The sequence below is a fragment of the Danaus plexippus genome, chromosome 25 (assembly GCF_018135715.1).
Source record: "Danaus plexippus chromosome 25, MEX_DaPlex, whole genome shotgun sequence".
Lineage (NCBI taxonomy): Eukaryota > Metazoa > Arthropoda > Insecta > Lepidoptera > Nymphalidae > Danaus > Danaus plexippus.
This window is the reverse complement of record NC_083553.1, coordinates 4,750,426-4,770,581: the sequence shown is the minus strand read 5'-3', so window position 1 is coordinate 4,770,581 and position 20,156 is coordinate 4,750,426. Positions and strand designations below refer to the sequence as shown.

General features: G+C 28.9%; 1 non-coding gene across 1 annotated transcript; it reads right to left on the bottom strand.

Moving 5' to 3' along the window:
* Positions 1-10,723: 10,723 nt before the first annotated feature.
* Positions 10,724-10,797, bottom strand: Trnai-aau (transfer RNA isoleucine (anticodon AAU)). The gene has a single exon. It is a non-coding gene; the product is annotated as a tRNA-Ile (tRNA).
* Between the last annotated feature and the right edge of the window lie 9,359 nt (positions 10,798-20,156).

Genomic DNA, 20,156 nt, shown 5'->3' with positions numbered 1-20,156 from the left:
TTGTTGCTAGGAAATGTTCTCTTGAGCAATATAAGTTTTTATTCACAACAATTAGCACCTCGTTATTGGTTATTTTACATAGAAATTTGATAAATATCATTCCATAAGTCAACACAAGCTTACAATTTGTCTGTAATAGAAGGGACCAAATTAAGATAAGCACGAAAGGTCAAGAGAGAGTCGGAAGTCGTTTGTTGGAAACACTTTAAAATAGCACCAATATGCAATAGCTTTGGATGGTAACCATGAATTAAAAAATATATATTAAAAACAGCGTTTTATAACTATAGGTTATTGGATTAGAAAATGGTCCTCGTGAATTAAAATTTTAACAGTTGACTTTTTTTATCCATTGCTCTCTCAGATAGATTTGGTTAAAACGATTCTTATCGATAAAAACAATACATTTTTTTAGGTAACAATATAGTGAAACAAAACAAGTGTTATATTTTAATTCCCAACTATATGAATACGTGCATTGTAACATTACAATACCACTCAACTTTATTTCAAACGTTAGGTAAAACCCAAGTCTTTATGTCCAGATGAGTTCTAAATGGGGGTTATGTTAACAATGTCCATATCAAGTAGATTAATTTTTTTTAAACTTCCTTGCACCTTCAGTTTACTATCAACGTATATTATTATCAAGATAAGAGTTGCATACGACTAGAAAAACTCCAACGTTGAAGAGAAAATTAGAAAATGTATCGAAATATGTAATTCTTTAAGAACAAACATTAGACAGTAACATATATTTTTAATACACATTGATTAGTGACTGCCGATTTTTTAAGTATAAAACAACAGGTTAAAAAAATCATTGATTTTTGACAAATTTTTTTGACAGTTTATTTTGATGTAAATTGTAGGTATATTTATGAAATTGTTACATAACTATTTAAAAGCAATATACTGTAATACATTGTATGTGTATTTTATTTATGTATGCATATTCTAATTAACTAAGAAAATATTTATATATTGATTAATATTTAAATTATATATATATACACATTCCAGATCATTAATAGTTAGCATAATATTACAAAACAAATGACAACCATATTTTATGTCATAGTAAATCTCGTCAGTCCAGAATCAAGGTCTATAGAGAAGACGCGAAACTGGTTTTATTGACCTTTCAATACCCATGTTATATTATCGGCCACTTCTTTCTTTTTAGTTCAATTTGATATTATATGTATAATCCTACTATACGTGTATATCACCAGACTCCTCCTGAACGGCTGGACCGTTTTGAATGCAATTTTTTTGTGTGGCATAGCAGATGTTTTAGATTCTCAAAACACTTCGGCATCTAGGTTATTTAAAAAGCCTGAAAATTAAAACGACCTATATTACTATATGTATTGTTTTAACACGTTCTCCATTTCTGTCTGATCTCACGCGGAAATACTAGTATATATATTAAAGTGTGTTAAAAAACATATTAAGTAAACTAAAATTAAATGTTAAATGTTAGTTTTCATAATAACGAATTAGTTATTTGTTGACTATTCACCAAGTAAGTGTATACGGTAAAATTCTTTAATGATCCTCCGTCGGTATTACAGTCATTATTCTAGCACTTATTATATCCCACAATCGCATTTCTTGTTCATATATATCAAACGACTCATTTGTAGGTAGCCAGTCTCATTGATAAATAAGTGATGTGTAATAAAATAGCTTGCTTTAATAAATAGTCTCTCAATAAATATTGCAGTGTAATTCTGTTAAAGACGTAACTTCTTAGCATAAACGCATAATAATGCGGTTTAAAATTCGCGAATACAGAAATGTTTCTGGTCCGGACGCCAACGCGCAAATATCCTCTGGGATTTTGTATTGTTCCTCATACTTAGCCATCGTTATAGTCCAATCCTGAGCCGCTTCAAGGATTGAGTAAGGCTTGACGTTTGATTCTATAGCCCTATTGCCTTCACCCACAAAACCTATTAGTTAAATGTGAGTATAACTCAGTAATATTAACATTTCTCCAATAGTGTTACGACGGTGGCCAAATTTTACCAATTTCTTTAAATTTTCTTTGATCAATCACAATGTCACTGTATTTAGATCATAAAGGCTTTGTTTTCTTGTAATTCTAATATAAGTAAATAATTTTTCTCAGTCTTAATAAAAAAAAATTAATAGATTTTCATAAACCATCTTTTATATAATTTAATAATTCTTTGGATCAGAAAAAACATTCATTAAATGAAATCAGTTTAAATATTGTTTTCCGATAGTAATCGTATTCAAGATGATTAGAACATTACTTATAAATAATTATGAGATAAATTGGTTATAAAGATAAAGAATAACAAGAAAAGAAAGGAAACGAATAAGAAATATCAATATAATTAAAATGCAATGAAAGATTAATGACCAATTAATATATCTTTACTTTGTAATATATAAATTTATATATTTCCTGTAACTATTTAATCCTGTATAGGTCTTAGTGTTATTAAATTTTTTATAATGTTGTTATTATGAACACTGTTCGCTTACCGAATTAAATGAATAAATGAAAAATTTTTTGAATGTAACTTATCTTCTGAATGTAATATTCTGAATGTATTAATGTTTGCACGAACATAATACATCATATGTAGAAAAAAGACCGGTATAAAATATTTTCATATTGAATGAAAATCTATTATATTGGTATGTTATTTTAATTTTATTATAAAGCCCAAAAATGTTGTGGAGAATGACTCAAACTGGTCTTGTACTTTCGACATATCATAGACACGTTTGACATTTTAGCAAATACAAAAACACAGCAGATTAAATAATTCCATCGAAATAATTGTAATCTACAAAATATATTTCGATTTTTGAAATCGTGGCATAGTAATTAAAAAAAAAATTAAGTATGACATTTGATAACGAAGACCAAGTAATGACTGACATTCGAGAGTGATTTTCACAACACTAGTTGTGAAAGAGTCATTAAAACAACAAATTACTTGTTCTAAGTCAATATTCAAGTGCTCGTTACGTAAATAATTTATAAGATTTTATAAAGATAAATTAACACTCAGTATTATTGGTAAATGTTATTATGGAAGCAAAAAGTCATATTTTTGTGATAAGTAGAGTTTATTCACTGTCATGTTTTTAACTCAGGTTTATGTTTAAAAAACAATACGTTATCAAAAATAGAATATTGTTGGATTCAATAAATGGATATGATTTTTTTTGGTCTCGAAAATAAAGAGATTTTAAACATTACTTTCAATATATCATTAAAGAAAAGGAATAATAGATCTGACATTGTTTTGTCCCAATTATGAATTAATGTTTAACTTATGGTTACTCTGCTATTATGTGACGTGGTGTTCGATGGCATGACTTAAAAGAGGAGATGAGATAACTCATGTACAAATAACTTATGTACATGCAACAATTTTCTTATTACTATTATAGGACTCTGATTATTTTTTATTATTTTTATGACCGTATATGTAGGTAGGAGGAGAGTTTCAGTTGTATGCCTCATATTGCCTTTTACAAGGTATAAGGTTCGAGTCTGTTGGCTTAGGATGGAGCTCATTTAAGGTCGCAAGGGAACAGATCTAGGTGCACGTGCACGCTTTTCTGGAGCAATGTTCGTGTAACGCGTTTTGCAAAGATTGGTAAAAGAGCAGTTGAGATCTTCCTGTTTTATGATCCTGGTGATTCACCAGTGGGATGTTGGGACCTAAACTGCAGGGTTCTAAAGTACTGGTGCTGATCTTGGTTCGTATTTTTCATTATTATTCTAATTTGTTTGACCCACCATACAATACATTGTGCGTGTATAGATCAGCAATTACTCACAGAGGTCGACACGTCTGTAGTTTTCTTTTGCCAGACTTCAGTAAAAGCTAGCCAAGAAGATTCTCAACGTTAGTACAAATTAATGTAAGATTTTAATGGTTTGAAGTGATATCAATATTTCTTTACGTGGTCAGATGCTTATAAATTTTAAAGGCAATAAAAAAAAACATATCGTTCCGTTTGATTATATTGATATATTATTAACAATTTAGACGTATATTTTTATAAATAGACAAAAAAATATAAAGATCTGTTTTGAATTTAATACATCGAAGCAGAGAAACCAACGGTTTTATATCCATGAAATATAGATATCTCTATTAGCAGTTGAGAAATATATGTTTCCATCATGGAGCCTATGAATTCATTAACCTGTTTGTATAATTGGAGGGTAGTTGGAAGATGAGAGTAATTATTATTTTTTTTTGCTAAATTGATGTAGTTATAACCAATTAGATATTTTAACAGACATAAAATGTATGTGAACAATATTTTGTAAATCTTTGGCCAAATTATATGCATTATTAACATCTACCAAGAACGAATACACCCACAGAAAACTTTTTTTGGAATTTCGATACCGGTTTTAAATTTAGATTTTAATAGTTATTCTTAGTAAAAGAACTAAAATTACAGTTCAATTCATTCACATTAACATGGTATAGCTAATTTCACATAAAAAACCTTTAAAAATATATTTCGAGAACAGAATATTATTTTTAGTATTTCCTATTTTGTTTTACTATAAAGTAAGTCTTGTTTTTTTTTTCAATCGAATCAGGATTATTAAACCGTTTCAGTTTAGATAAATATTTTCGTTTACTAAATTTGTAAAGCATATTCTCAGTTTACTATCTAATGTGTGCTTTAAAGCGGTAAACATCAATACTATCGTTTATTAACAGTGTATAAGCAAACACATACATATGTTTTAATGTGTAATGTGTGAAATTCTGAAAGCACGACATTAATGTAAATCATTTCATACAATTACGGATCCTATGTGCCATGGTTTCCATACATGAGCGATATCCCAAAACCAATTAGATCTGGGTTTGATTGAAATTTATTTAACATTAAAAATTTTGGCTAATATTTGCCATATGATAATGTGTTTAAAGTAAATAAAGTCATAAAATTAAGAACTTTTACTTTATTCGATATTTAATTAGTGTTTTTATGTAATGATATTTAAGATTCATCTCGTCTGCCAGTGATCACGGTTGCTGCAAAGGAACAGAAAAGCCTTGATTATGTAGTAATAAAATAATTAAAACGCGTAATTTTATCCCAAACCTAAAACCTTAATTTCATTTAAATATCTCTATTTATTAGTTTTTTAAGTGATACTTTTTTAATTTTTGGTTTTATTCACTTAATATCTTCTTTCAACAAATATATAACGCTTTACAGAAGGCGAGCTTCATGCTGAGATGTCTGTAGTTGTCATGAATTCGGATGATGTGCTGTTAAGGGACATTTTTTGGAGAGAAAATACGAAGTATGATAAAGGAGTAAATATCTAATTTCATTTCCATTTAGGCTCTTTGAGTAGGTTGTTATTTTAGGCAGCATTATTTCGGGTGACTTAGCTAAAATAATGTTTAGCTAATAAAAATTATATAGTTAAATAAAATAAGAATAAAATTATATAATTATTTAATTTTATATAATTATATAATTGTTTAATTTAATTAAGAAAATATTATATAATTATTTAAAAATATAAAAATTATATAATTAAAAAATGCCCGAAAACACTGGTACGCTATATTCCGAATTTTGCAGTTTCGTATTCAGCTTTACCTGTTGATTTTGTTCTTCTTTAAATTTCATTGAACATCGCTTAAATAAAGTAGTGCTTTTCAAAAAAATATATAATCTTGAAATATTCAAAAAAAGTACACATATAAAAGGATAAGTCCAAATTTCAAGGCATACAAAGCTGTTACAGCTAATGGTAGAAACGTGATAAATTGCTGTTATTTTAATTCAAAATACATACTAAGGAGGGAATAAGAAATAAATAATGCCAGTTTTTTTATATATTTTATGTACAATTACTAATTATATTATTTGAATTAATTTCAGAACTGTTTAAAATCGTCTTTTCCGTTTCTTTCAAGATTTTCCCAATGATTTTACAATAAGATTCATATTTTGTGTAAATAATGTTCAGTGATTATTACGACTTCTATAAAAATATTAACCGGGCTTCTGAAACGAGTTATTGGAAAGGTTTTAAACAGAAATTTGCCTACTTTATAATATTAGCAAGGAATAAAGTAATTTTATTATTATAAATTTGGAAGAAATCTTTTATTATTAGTTTAGTAATGAGATTTAAAAAGTTTTTTTTTTGTAATAAATTTAATAAGTTTTAGTTTTATAAATTGATTATATTTTAAAAGACGTAGATTAGTGTCAGAGAGAGAGAAAAAAGTGACTGGCAGGAAATTTGTGGGTGAAAAGTTAGCTGTTTGCTCATATAAACAAGATATATGTATATTGAAAATGTGCGTGTCTCTATTGTACATTCCATTACCTCAATAGAGATAAAGTTTCAGTCAATAAATTTTATTATAGATGTAAATAATTTTGTTTACGACATTTATTACATTGTTTGTATTGTTATTTTTGTTCTTCTCGTTTCTTTTAATGGCTGCAGTGAAATAAATTTTCACAACACTATATCATTTTAAATTACTATCTGTTGTATGAAACTTCGTCTGTATAGAGCTTGTTTTCGATTGAGAGATTCGGAACCAGTTCTTTAAACAAAATATTGAGCCACTTAAAGCGACATCTATCGTCTGTGTGATAGGACTTTAATAATTGTCACTTTAATAACACGGAATATAAGTATACATTATATCTAATATTATTGCATAGTTACATTAAAATACAGAAATAAAAGTTTACACCTATTTTTTGTGTTTTTTCCTAAAATTTTCCGTGTTTATATTATTTATATATGAAATAAATAGTGTGACATGTTGAGACGTACTCTTGCTTTTTTTGTTTAGAAAAAAAAAAGTTTTTTTTATAAAGATTTAGTTTACCCAAGTATCTAATTTTGATATATTTTGCTTGAGTCTATTAAACTACAAATTATTTCCTTCCATATATTTCATGACAAAAACATGTAACATAATGTCATTGCTATATTATAGATTTTGGTTAACATAAGTAAGAAATAAGTTATTTAAAACATACTTATATTGAGGTCAGATGTTTATTATCTGAAGGTAGAAATAAACAATTTTTTTTTCTATGGCTTCATTGGCACTCGAAGCTGAGTAATTATTTAAAATGTAATTTAACCAAAATTTTTTAATATTAATGTCTAAGTGAAGACGTATCGTTATGCAAATTGGTTGAAACCACTGTCTATTGTACATAAGAATTGCATTATTGTGAGAGAAATAAATATTAATTAAGACAGAAATATATATATGTCTGGTCTCGAGGCCGACGCAGTAAAATGTCCTCAGGGATTATATATTACTTCTCATACGTATCCATCATTATAGTCCTTAATTCTTTTAATTATGCGCAATAGATGATAAAGTTCGTCTCAACTTCACTTGAATTGATTTCATTTTATACAAGAGCGAAGTCTCACCTGGGGCTAAGTATGCAGGTGAATAAAAAAATAATTAAATTAGCAATTTCGCTTTCGAAAATTCTAACAAAACTGTGAATAATTTTAAATGCTTGTAATAGTTTCATTTGTACCATGTAAATAGTAAGGTGCTAGTGTTCAGTCTAGAAATATCATCTTACCTTTAGATCGTATTGAATTCTACAAAACAAAGATTTAATTTTAATTAATATTTCGTTTAGGACCAAGCCTAATTTTTATTTTCGAATTTCGTCAAATATATACAAAAGGCCTTTGATGTTTCTTTTAATTTATATTTTGAAGTAATTGGTAAAATTTTGTTCTTTCATTCGAATCTTTGTATTTGTTGAATGCTACGAATTAATGTTTCCGTGACATTTCTTTTCGCTGGAATGTTTTTGGAAATTTAAATAACCAGATTATTATACCTATTATCAAAATGTGTCGCTATCAAGAAAGATGAGTGTAAGGAATAAAATCAAATACAGAGCACAATACTTTTATATGAGTGAAAATGCTGCAATGTTTTTTTATTTAATATAAAGATATTTATAGTTTAAGTAGAAGTCTTGATGAATGAAATGAATGAATGAAGAGTGACCTATTCTGAACACCGAATGTACTCCGATTCTTAACTTCTCCGATGACATAACATATTAAGTGAAAATACAATAAGCTTGCAAAGAAGTTTTTGCCTATTTCTAATTATCATCCTGCCAGGAATATTTATTAAAACGACTACATTAAGATTTTTTGTGTCTTTTAAATGAAACTAATATTATTCGGATATACGCGTGCTTTATCTCGTCCGCCCGTGATCACGGTTGCTGAAAAGTAACCGAAACGTCGGGAGTATGTAGTTTTTAACAAAAATAAAGCACGCGTAGTATATCCGAATAATATTAGTTTCATTTAAATAATTAAAACTCGCGAAGTTCTTAGATCTCATTTTCTGTGTCTTACTAATCGAGTTTTATCGTGTAAATCATTTTACGGTAAAGTAAATGTACGTATTTAATAAAAATCACTTATAGTTTGAATCAATTTTTTCGTATGCTTTTACCGTGTAGTGAAAGATAAATTAAATTAAAACAACAGTAAGAAAAACATTAGTTTCATATAAATTAACAGATCCGCTCATCGGTTTTTATAAATGACAATAAAAGGTATCAGGTAAATTTCAATAATTTATTTTTAGAGCAAAAAAAGTGACATTTGAATATGTAGAGTGATATGTAAAATCTCGACGTGTTAAATCATAAATGATTTTCCTTATTTATTTTTATAAAAGAGTCACATAAATATAAAATACGTTTTGTTCTTAGCAACGTTTAATGAAACGATGAAAATTTAAGACAGCGAATTAGTTTTCCTAGCATCTTTATATTGTGATCTTGAAAATGTAAAATGAAAGTCTCTGAATAGTAAAATGGATTTAATAAAAAGGAACTTAAAAGATACACCTCACTGAAAATATCATCGTCATCATGATGATGATGACGATGATATTTTCAGTGGGCTCCGATAGGCTGATGAGCCTATCGGAGCCCACTGCTGAGCAAATGCCTCTTCTCACATGGAGAAGGTTAGAGCATTAATCACCACGCTTGCTCAAAACGGATTGGCGATTTCAAACTTATAATTTGAAATTATAAGTCCAGGTTTCCCCACGATGTTTTTTTCACCGCCTGTCAGTGGTGTCTAAATACTCTTAGAAAGTACATATGACTCGGAAAAGATCACATTGGTACTCGCCAGGTTTCGAACCCGACCCCTCACATGAGAGGCGGGCCTTTAACCTCCAGGCCACCACGACTAAAAATATCGGTATATTACAAATATTCCACTATAAACTCAACTCATTTCAAACCAAGTTAATAGAAGTAACATCAGTCTGACGGATCCACATTTTCTTGTATGTTTTCTTTTCAGTGGAAGATTGCCTCGCGGTTACACGACATCTATTCACCCTCGATGAATAACTTACCTCGGCCGGAGGCTGCACCCCAAGGGATATTTCCAGGTAAACAGGTAAATAAACTCTGTGATATTTCCTTCACTATGAACCGAATACGAACCATACATCCCATGTACATATGTAGCTTGCTAAAAGGAGTATATAAAGTCCACGTCCCATGGCTCACTTTTTAAATTATTCTTAGTACTGCAGCCTAGGAATATGTTGTGAGTGCCCATTCATATAACATTACGAACGAAATATTATCTGTGTGTAATTAAAGCGTTTGTATAATACAAATCATCCGTGATAAAGGATTTTTCAGTGAAAACCAGCGAGGAATACTACTATAATAATTTGTTTTTTAATTTATTACATCTAGTTATTGCTAATAGACAAACAAGGAACTTCTATTCTGTCGCAATCAAGACTCAATATATAATCATTATATTTTCGTTAACTTTTGTTGGCAATAATTTTTTCATAGACTATGTTTCATGATGTATGACAAAGTTCTATCTAATTCAAATTTAAACAATAAGTATCTGGCCATTGTGTAATTCAGCCATCATTTACTTTCAACGTAGTAATATTTTTTTAAATATTTTTCTTCACAATAATCATATTCAGATAAATTTATGTATCTTAAGGAAATTATGCAATTTTAAAGTAAAAGTGAGCGTTCAATGCGATACGGGACCCTTAAACTTACACCTGGATCCCAAGTACTAAGCACTGTTAAGAGTGTCAAATGTCAGATGTTTCAGATACAATATCTAAGACTAATAAAACGTTTAAAACACTTTGTATTAAATTGTAAATGCAATAAGTACAGAAAATTAAAGAAAACCACAGATTTAAATAGATTATAATTTAATACTTATTGGAGCGTTAATTTTTTTGGTCGTTTTTTATCTGTTTATCCGATTATTTTATTTATAGCTTCCATAATAAAGATAACGTATATATGTAGTAAATAATAAATAATATGATTATCAACAATCGTTTTGTCAAATGTAGTATTGCAATAAAAATAAGGATTCAGATATCGTGTTTTAACTTTGTCAGTCAATTTTTAAATATACATAAATTAAAATCTTTATGAGTCACTCTTTATTTTAGTTAGTATTAAAATTTACAAAAATATATCATTCAGTACCAATAAACTGTGAAATGATAAGTAATATGCAAAAACTAAACTTATAATTTTTTGCAATAATTGCACTATCCATTAATATGAATAAAAATACTATTAATACGCGGGGTCAATGGGGACAGCTTTCTAGAGAATAGGCAAAAAAATACTGTGGCCCATGAGGGGATCGAACCCGCGACCTTCGCGTTATTAGCACGACGCTCTAACCAACTGAGCTAATGGGCCGTTAGTGACCACGGTCTACGGCCGCATCGCTAGTTATATGGCTGATAGGAAATGCTAACATTATTATGTGTTTTTTATTATACATAAGTATAATGTTTTATATAAACCTAGTCCAGCTATAAGTTCTGTTACAAATTAAAATGATTTTTTCGATATAACATAATATGCGTGTTCCAAATTCAAAATTTAAAAAGTTTTTAAATCGGAAAGTTTTTATGTAACAGTATTTATGGCCAAACAAATTATTTCTTTATCTGTTGTTGTTTTCATGTTAGTGACAGCAAGTTTTTTTGCAATATGTTAAATGTATAAAAAAATTATCTATATACCTAAAATATTTACTAATTATATGAAATCCTGTTGCTTACAGATTACATTATGAGCCTCATTATGGTTTTATAAAAGGTTTATTTTCCTCCATATACGTCACCCTGAGGGTGTAAGGGTTTCCTATTGTTGAAAGTATAACAAACCTCTCATTTATTATCAAAAATACCCAAATTATTTGAGTGAGAACAAGTACATTTCAATACGGAACTGTAAAATATCGTACGATGCTCTTAAAAGTTTTGTACCTAAACAATGTAGAGCTCTTTGTTTCATGTACATTTTCATGTACATGAAAAATAATGACGTAATTTAAAAAAAGAAAAGGAATCTTTCATATCGCGTCTCAAAAGAAAGAATACGATGTAATTGTCAATTATATTTGTTTCTGAATGAACTTGTGAGTAATACTTCATATATAGAAGAACTAGGTACCAGCCCCGGCTTTACACGGGCTCTTTACAAAAAATATAAAATAGCCTATTTAATTTTGAGAATCATTAAACTTATATTATGATAACTTTCGAATGGTACGCCCGATTTAAATGATTTAAAAATTTATTTACAGACGCTGATGTAGGCTTGAAAACGAAGTTTATTTATTTATAGATAATAATTAATACATTATTTATGTAAATAGCGTTCCAATAAAAGCTTTAGGATACATAGTATGTTATCCTTAAGGAATAGACATATGCCACCGCAAACTTTTCTGTAGACGTATATAAGATACATAATTCCACCATATATTATTTTGTTAAATCTCAAAGGCTTTTGGAACCGTTTTCGTTAAAAGCTCTCAGACGGCTCATTTTTTCCCGACAATTTCAACAAATATCGTTAACATACACAAACATATATATAAAAACTTAACAAATTATACTAAAACCTTCCTCGAGAATCACGCTATCGAGTGCTGATATCTGTTTGATAATCGGTGCAGTAGTTTTTCGGTTTATCGCGAACAAACAGACAGACGCGGCGAGGGACTTCGTTTTATAATATATATCGATAATATATAATTTTGGGGTTAAATTTTATATCTACTTAACTTCAGAACTACACGAATGATAATAACACACATTTGTATTACAAAATTTAATATGTTATAACTTTTCATTGTTGTGAACATTTTTTTTTTAATTGTTGAAAATGGTTTTATTTCATAGGCTAATTCACATCCGCAAAAAGTCACTAGTAGATAAATTCATTCAATAAACTTGTACAACTTAATTAGGTTCCGTCTTAAGTTACAAAATAGTCAAAGATATATATGTTTATCTCTATATTGTCAGTTTGCTTGTCCTTGGAGAGTACTTTAATGGGGGATTAAAAAAAAAATGTACTTTTAAAATATCATAGAAGACAGGAACGCGAATTCTCTATTAACTCAGCAAAGTTCTTAAACATTTAAAAGATCTGTAAAATTATTGATATTAATTTAATTTTATATAAAAATTCCTTAGAATTGTTAATATGTAACTGAAGATGAGTTAACGTTGTGAGTAAGTCAATAACTCACTGCTCCACTAAGGGCACTGCTATGTTCCCAATGATAGACTGAAGGCTTTCACTACTGCAAGTTATCATGGTCTCTGGTATAATGGAAATTAATAGAGATTTGAGATTTACGAATACATTCCTTGTGAAGTCATATATATTTTTTAATATGAATATTTTATCTCAGTAAATTATTATCAATGATTTTTTTCATTTGAAATCGTAACAAGAATGCCACGTACGGATTTTTTTTTATCACATAATTATATACTTGTCAAGAATTTTATGTACGCGTCCGTTATTTGTTGAGCAAAAAGCTGTACATAAAAATACTTTGCAATTATTAATATATGTTTCTTATAAAAAAGTTTTAATATTGTAATTAAAATTACCGCAACTGTTAGGTTTGTATCCGGAGTATTTTAACGAATAATTCAGTTTTAATCAAAATTTTCAGAAAAATAGATCGTACACTTCTTTAAGGTAATTAAACTAATAAAGTTGAAGTAAGCCACATACATACGTACTACACTCATGATACGATTATTTTCATATAATTACAACATGAGCTTTATACAAAACTGATGTTTTCATGTATGAAATATTACTGCTATAAGTATTCAGAAATAAAAACAGTCACTTATACTTCGTAGATAATTGATTGTTCTATTAAGAATTTAACAGAGTACCAGTTATTTAACGCACTCGCTCACTCAAAAAGGAAGTTATTGCAAATCTGATTTTGCAAATGTTAATAGCCTTATTTTTACTTTCATAATATTCTGTGAAAAGGAATATCTAACATCTACCCTCATAATATTTGATTATCAAAATATATAAATATTTTAATTCGTTGTGTAGAATTTTTTTTATAACCGTGTCTATTTGTTAAATATGTTAAGTATTGGTTTAAATAGCGTTGGAAAATTAGTTTTAATGGCAACGACTGTCGGGTACCTCAATAAAACGATCCCATGCTTATGCCACAATCTTTATTGTGATATTTGATTAACGTTTAATCACTGGCTTTAATATTAATAGCTTTCAGGTATTTTAATAAAACAATTATATTTCTCGATAACATTTACATATATGGATTAAGTTTCAATCACTTCACTTTATCATATTTTACTAATTGACAATCACTAATGCTTATAGCTAGAACGTTGTAAAAAAGACAAAATATGACTTACAAGGTATAAGCCCTCATTTAATATATATCTATTCACAATTTAGTGCAAACTTGATGAAGTCTTCGCCGACCAAACGGGCATTGACTGACTGTTGCATTAACACTATAAAACTTGGCAGTCGTTTTTAAAACACCACCCTCTTGTAGTTTCTATTTATATTTGCAACAGTAAGTCTATTCACATATTAATATTAACAGTTATTAATCATTTTACAACTACAATTCAGTCACTCTAACAAATATATATGGAAATAAACATTTAATATTTTACTAACCAACGTATGTTCCTGTTAAATCGAGTGTCAATTTTTTTTTGTATTTTTTCATAGCATTATATTATAATTCAATCCCACTATAGGCATCTCCATATTACTTTCGTCTTTGTATGATGACACATGTGAGTTGACAAATTGATATTTTCGTACAATAAAATAGAAGAAGGAGGAAAATAGAAACAAAAAATAAAAATTGTAATTTTTATTCCTACAAGAAACGAATAGCTACTTATTTTAACACAAAGATTTTTCATAAATTTTACGTAAATACATTTGTAAATTCTTCTACGTAAAGAAACTCTTTGTTTTTGTTCCGGATTTTCATCACTCTTTAAAATATTTAAAAATTTCTCACAACTAATTATTAACTAGCTTAACACTAAAATTACTAAAATCGGTATAAACAACCTTAGCCAAATTATATAGAGTGGCAACCAGACGTTCCAGGAAAACTGCGAAACTTACTTTCTTGTTGCCCCGGCGATGTTCATTTATTTTTTAATATGTTGCGCGAAAGTAACAGCCATACCTTTTGTGATGTTTTCCATAATTTCAGATAAGTTCGGTAGTGTAAACGTATTTGCTAGTATAAATAAAATATTCAGAATTTTATCTTTATAAGTTGGTGTCATGAAATTAATATTTAAAATTTTATTATGTACCTTAACCTTTTTCTTAATTTTTTCGTTCTTTTGTTTGTTTATCTATTTATTATCCTTTATGCATAGGACACACACATGTTAAATATAAAAAAAAACAATTATGGTCCAACGGCGAGAGTGTCACTGAAAGTATCACCAATATACAGACACCCCTTACGAAAAAATAAACGAATTACAGAGGCAGTTATCGTAAATAAAAATAATAAATAATGTTGATACAATAAAGTATTGAATATTGAAGATAAATATAATATTTCTAATAAAAATTGTTTAATTTTGAGGTGACGTTTAAGTGTGTTCTGTGATTTAGATCTTACTTTAATACATAATTCTATTGCTTTATCGCACGGATGACATAGGAGTCGCCGCAGTATTTAGTGCTACTTAGACGGACTTCAAGAAGAATATAATTTTTTTGAACGAATATTTCTAGCAAGGACATAATTAGAATCAAAGGAAGAAAAATGTTCTTGTATATAATCAAGATTATTACAGTAAATAAGAATTTATTAAAGAAGAGTAAAGGAGAATAAAAGAGTAAGAGAATTAATAGAAATTGCGGATGTGTTGCCATCCCCGATTAGGGAAGAGGGGGAGGAAAAGTGGGAAAGGGAGGGAAAAGGGAAGAGGTAGGAAAAGGTGGGAAAAGGGATAGGCACCCGGCTCTCTCACTCATCAGACGAAACGCAGCCTTTAAAAACTATTTCACGTCGATGTTCTCTGAGAGGGTGGTACCTCATAATGAGATCTAAGATTTTCGCGAGTTTTATTCAAATGAAACTAATATTTTTCGGATAAACCACGCGTGATTTATTTTTGTAAAAAACTACATACTCCCAACGTTTCGCTTACTTTTCATCTCGTCTGCCCGTGATCACGGTTGCTGAAAAGTAATCGAAACGTCGGGAGGGTAGTACCTCCCCGGTTGAGCCATCCCATGTTCGAGCTGCAGTAACTTAACCACAGCTCGTCTCTCCCACCATTGTCGCAGTTGTAATTAGAAAATAAACTAATCAACGGCATCAGTAGCAATGTTTAAAGACTATAAAATAGCTAAAAGGCTACAACTATTTACCCTGTTGAAGGCGTTAGAGAAATCAAAAAGAAGAGTATACTACGATTATGGTCAATTACAAATTTTAAATCCTCCGAAACTTGGACAGGCGCTTTTAAAGTGTAAGCAGTGTTAGAAACTGAAACAAGGATTGGATGGAAATATTGAATCTATCTTAGGAACAAAGTTGCTTAGATATGAATAATGTCTTCGATGTTTGGTAGTAAAGGAAATAAGTCAAAGTGTGTAAGAATCGTTGAGTTTAAAATTTTAGATTTATTATAGGAGCTAGACCTCATATCACCTAAATATATTTGAGAGGGAACAGGCGAAATCGTTCCATGCAATGAGAAGAGTGAGTAATGCTTATATGAATATTTTACTGCCGATGCCAATACTGTCTACTGATTCAGATTTAATAGAAGCTTGGGTGAAATAAAATTCGAAGCAATTCTTCCGCACTCCTTTTCCAAAAGATTAATTTGTACTTCCTTAGCCCTGACAAAAAATCGACACTAATCTGGAATAGGAATTATAGGTGCATTCATATATTGTGCATCTAAAACGGAATATAATGCCTTTACCAAAATAGTTGAACGTATTTTTCATTACGATTTTAAAATTGAGTTGAACCTCATCAGAGGCCGGATAAGAAACTTTTCATTACCTAGTTCTCAACTCAGAAATAGTAATTGGCTTTTCCAATAACGGAGCCCAAGGGTATATAAGTTTTTTTTGAAAAACACGTTTAAAATGAAATTATGTTTTTTGTATACAACTATGCGATTTGATTATTTCTTTTCAGCAACCGTGATCATGGATAGATTAGATGAAAGTGACTGTCAGTTAGTACTGTTTCTTCGTCATATTTTTTTCTTAATATTTTTATGTATGGCTCTGGATTTTCGCCCTATGCGCCATGTATTGAAATCTGACAGTTTGGTCATGAAAATAGGATTATATATATATATATATATATATATATATATATATATATATATATATATATATGATAATATTGTATATAGTCTTCGGCAAAATTTTTGTTTTTTTCACATTTTATTTCAAAAACTCACGAAACATTATAATTGAGTCAAAAGTTTTCCTAAGAATAAAATTAATATTGCAAAAGTTATTATAACCTATTTTAAACTGTTTAAACTTGTTAAGGTTTCTGCTATTATTTTATATTCAACACTACAATTACACAAATAGTCTATCAATAACTATAAATCTTAGAAGATATTTAAATTAGAAATATAGTTATAGGTATTGATGAAGATATTAAATGTCTTTTACGGTTTACAAAATTAGATGATTCCGTCTTCTTTGAGGACAATACATGTGTCTTGTGAAACAAAATTCATTTAATTTTATAATAATAAAGAGTAAACATACCGCAAGAACCAAAAATTAATCAGAGTAGTGTAAAGTCAAGTAATTAAAAGAGCACAGGGCGATAAATCCTCCGGGCTTTGTATCTGACGTCTTGACAGTGTTATCTAAACGCGCGAAACCCAGTCGTCTAATTGAGCTAATTTCGTATGTGAACTGTGTTGACAAGGACAATGCTGGAAGGATTTTATTAATTTAGTTTTATGGAAAAATAATTAACAATAGCAATTGGTTTTATGTCCGAACAGTAAGTACTTTATTATTTATCGAATGCTACAGTCAAATAAATACTGATTTTTATTTATATTGCACATTTAAAATGAATATCAGCATAATTCATACTCATTTTAATATTATAAATTACGTTTGTTACATTTTAAATTAAAGAAGGGATAAGTAGAGAACACAGAATAAATATTGTGGTCTTTTTACACCAGATGTGAAGTCAAAATTTTATTTATGTCCCATAAAACGGACAAACAATGATTATCAATCGATTTAGATAATATAATTTAATGCTATAATATATAAACAAAACCAACTTAACTACAAACTTACTACTATCCTCCAAAAAATCCCAATGAATTCGTCTGTGAATCAAACTAACTAGTTATTTCTATTAGGGCCAGTTAAATTCCCTAACAACAAAATACATAAAAAAAAATATTTACGCATTCTAATGATTCATCAAAATTTATATTCAACACAAAAGTTCAGTTTACCTTTAGGACATATTTCAACTGTATTTTGTAGCCCTAAACGCCTGATTGCCATCTTTTTATCCTTCTCTTATTTTCCACTGTATTAAACTTTCAATATCTTAACCAGACAGTCTTTCTCGAAATCCAAAAATGGACGGTTCTATGAAAAAAAAAAATTAACAGACCTATAATAGTTAGATGAATAAAACGAAAATCAATATTTATATTCCGACAGGGCACAGATTGCGTTTCTGAATAGTTGGGATCTAACCGGTAAAACGATTTTGAACAATTTACAACAAAACATTATTTTTTTTTTATTTATCTTATTAACGAGTGTAATTGCAATGTTATAATAGTGCTAACTTAAATTTATAATAATATTATTCATAATTTTAAATTAACAAATATAAAAACAATAGTTTTGAACTGGAACCACTTAAAAGGTTGTGGCAATTGTTAGTTTTCGTAGAAATGTGACGATTAAAGAGGCAATTATAATAATGTAACATTTTTGTTACCTTAACATAAACAATAAACCTATAATTCTATTTATAAATAGTGTTCATGGTGAATGAAATAAATAAAGTTAGTAGTAATAATATTATTTGTTGCACATCACTAGCCGTGAAGAGTTGACAGGTGTCAGAAAAGCAATCCTTGAGCGGCCGGACTGAAGCTTAATTCTATTTGAATGTTAAATGTTGTTCATTTGCAGATGAATGGGTACGTTAGCAAGCTGAATAGTTCCTGCTCTTATTCTGCTTTAAGTTTTTCAGTTTTTGTCGCTGTGAAAACATTGTTTCGGTTTATTTTTGTTAAAATTTCAGTAGAGTATGTAGTATTCCTAGATTTATGATAACGCTAAAGAATACATATGTATATTTAATCAAAGACCTATCAATATGTACTAGGTAAATTATGTAGTAATAAATAAAGTTAAAAAATAATAGTTATACTTAAAAAATTTAAACAGTTAAATTTATATACATATTATAAAACAAAGTCCCTCGCTGTGTCTGTCTCTCTGTCTGTTCGCGATAAACGAAAAAACTACAGCACTTATTATCAAACAATTATCACCACTAGATAGCGTGATTCTCGAGGAAGGTTATAGTATATAATTTGTTAAGTTTTTGTATTTACTTGTGTGTACATTAACGATATTTTTTGAAGATGTCAGGAAAACATGAGCCATCTGAGAGCTTTTAACGAAAACGCTGCCTAAAGTCTTTGAGATATAACAAAATAATATATGGTGGAACTATGTATCTCATATTGGTCTACAGAAAAGTCCGCGGTGGCATATATCTTTACCTTTAGGATAACATACTCTATCCATTTTACAACTTTAAAAAATCGGCATTCCTAAAACGTTTATTGGAAAGCAATTTACATAAATACGGTATTAAGTCTTAGCAAAATAAATTACTTCATTTTCAAGCCTGTTTCAGTCTCTATAAATAACTTTTTAAATCATTTGAGTCGGGCGCACCATTTGAAAGGTATCGTAAGATAAGTTTAATGATTTTCAAAATTAAATAGGCTGTTTTATATATTTTTGGCAAGAGTCCGTGCGAAGCCGGGGCTGGTACCTAGTACAATATAAAATAGAAATCTCTATTTATGTGAAATCTAATTTATTTTACAGAAATATTTTCTACTTCTCATTTTTACAAAAAATAAATAAACAAGATCACATCATGAGATATCATTACGTTATTGCTCTGAATTAGAAACTCCTTTAATCCGGCCGAGAAGTTACTCGCCGACGCGGTTAAGTCAAACGTTTTGCTATTTGAAAGTTTTAAGGGATCTACATTATTGGATATATACGGGCCTAGTTACTCGATAAAGTGATTGAAAATTCCATGTATCCACTACATACCAACCCTACATAAGTCCGAAATTAAGTTAAAGGGCTACTAATCCAATTATTTTTCAATATAAGCCATTACTGTGGAAATTATTTTCTTTGAGAATTCTATTTCATTTTAAAACTTAATCTCGAACAATCTTAACTTGGTCCGAGACGTTTTGTTTGATTGAAAAAGCAATGATTAATTTAATCGTGTAAATTATCATCAGTACAAAAGTGAATTATATTTAATTTGTGAAATCTCTTTTCGAAATTTCTGAAAACTATTTCTGATTCAGATATTATTGGATGATTTTATGCACTGGATGTAAATTATATTTTAGACAGCAGCTTTTTTTTTTAATTTCTTTATACGTATAATGTGACAACAAACG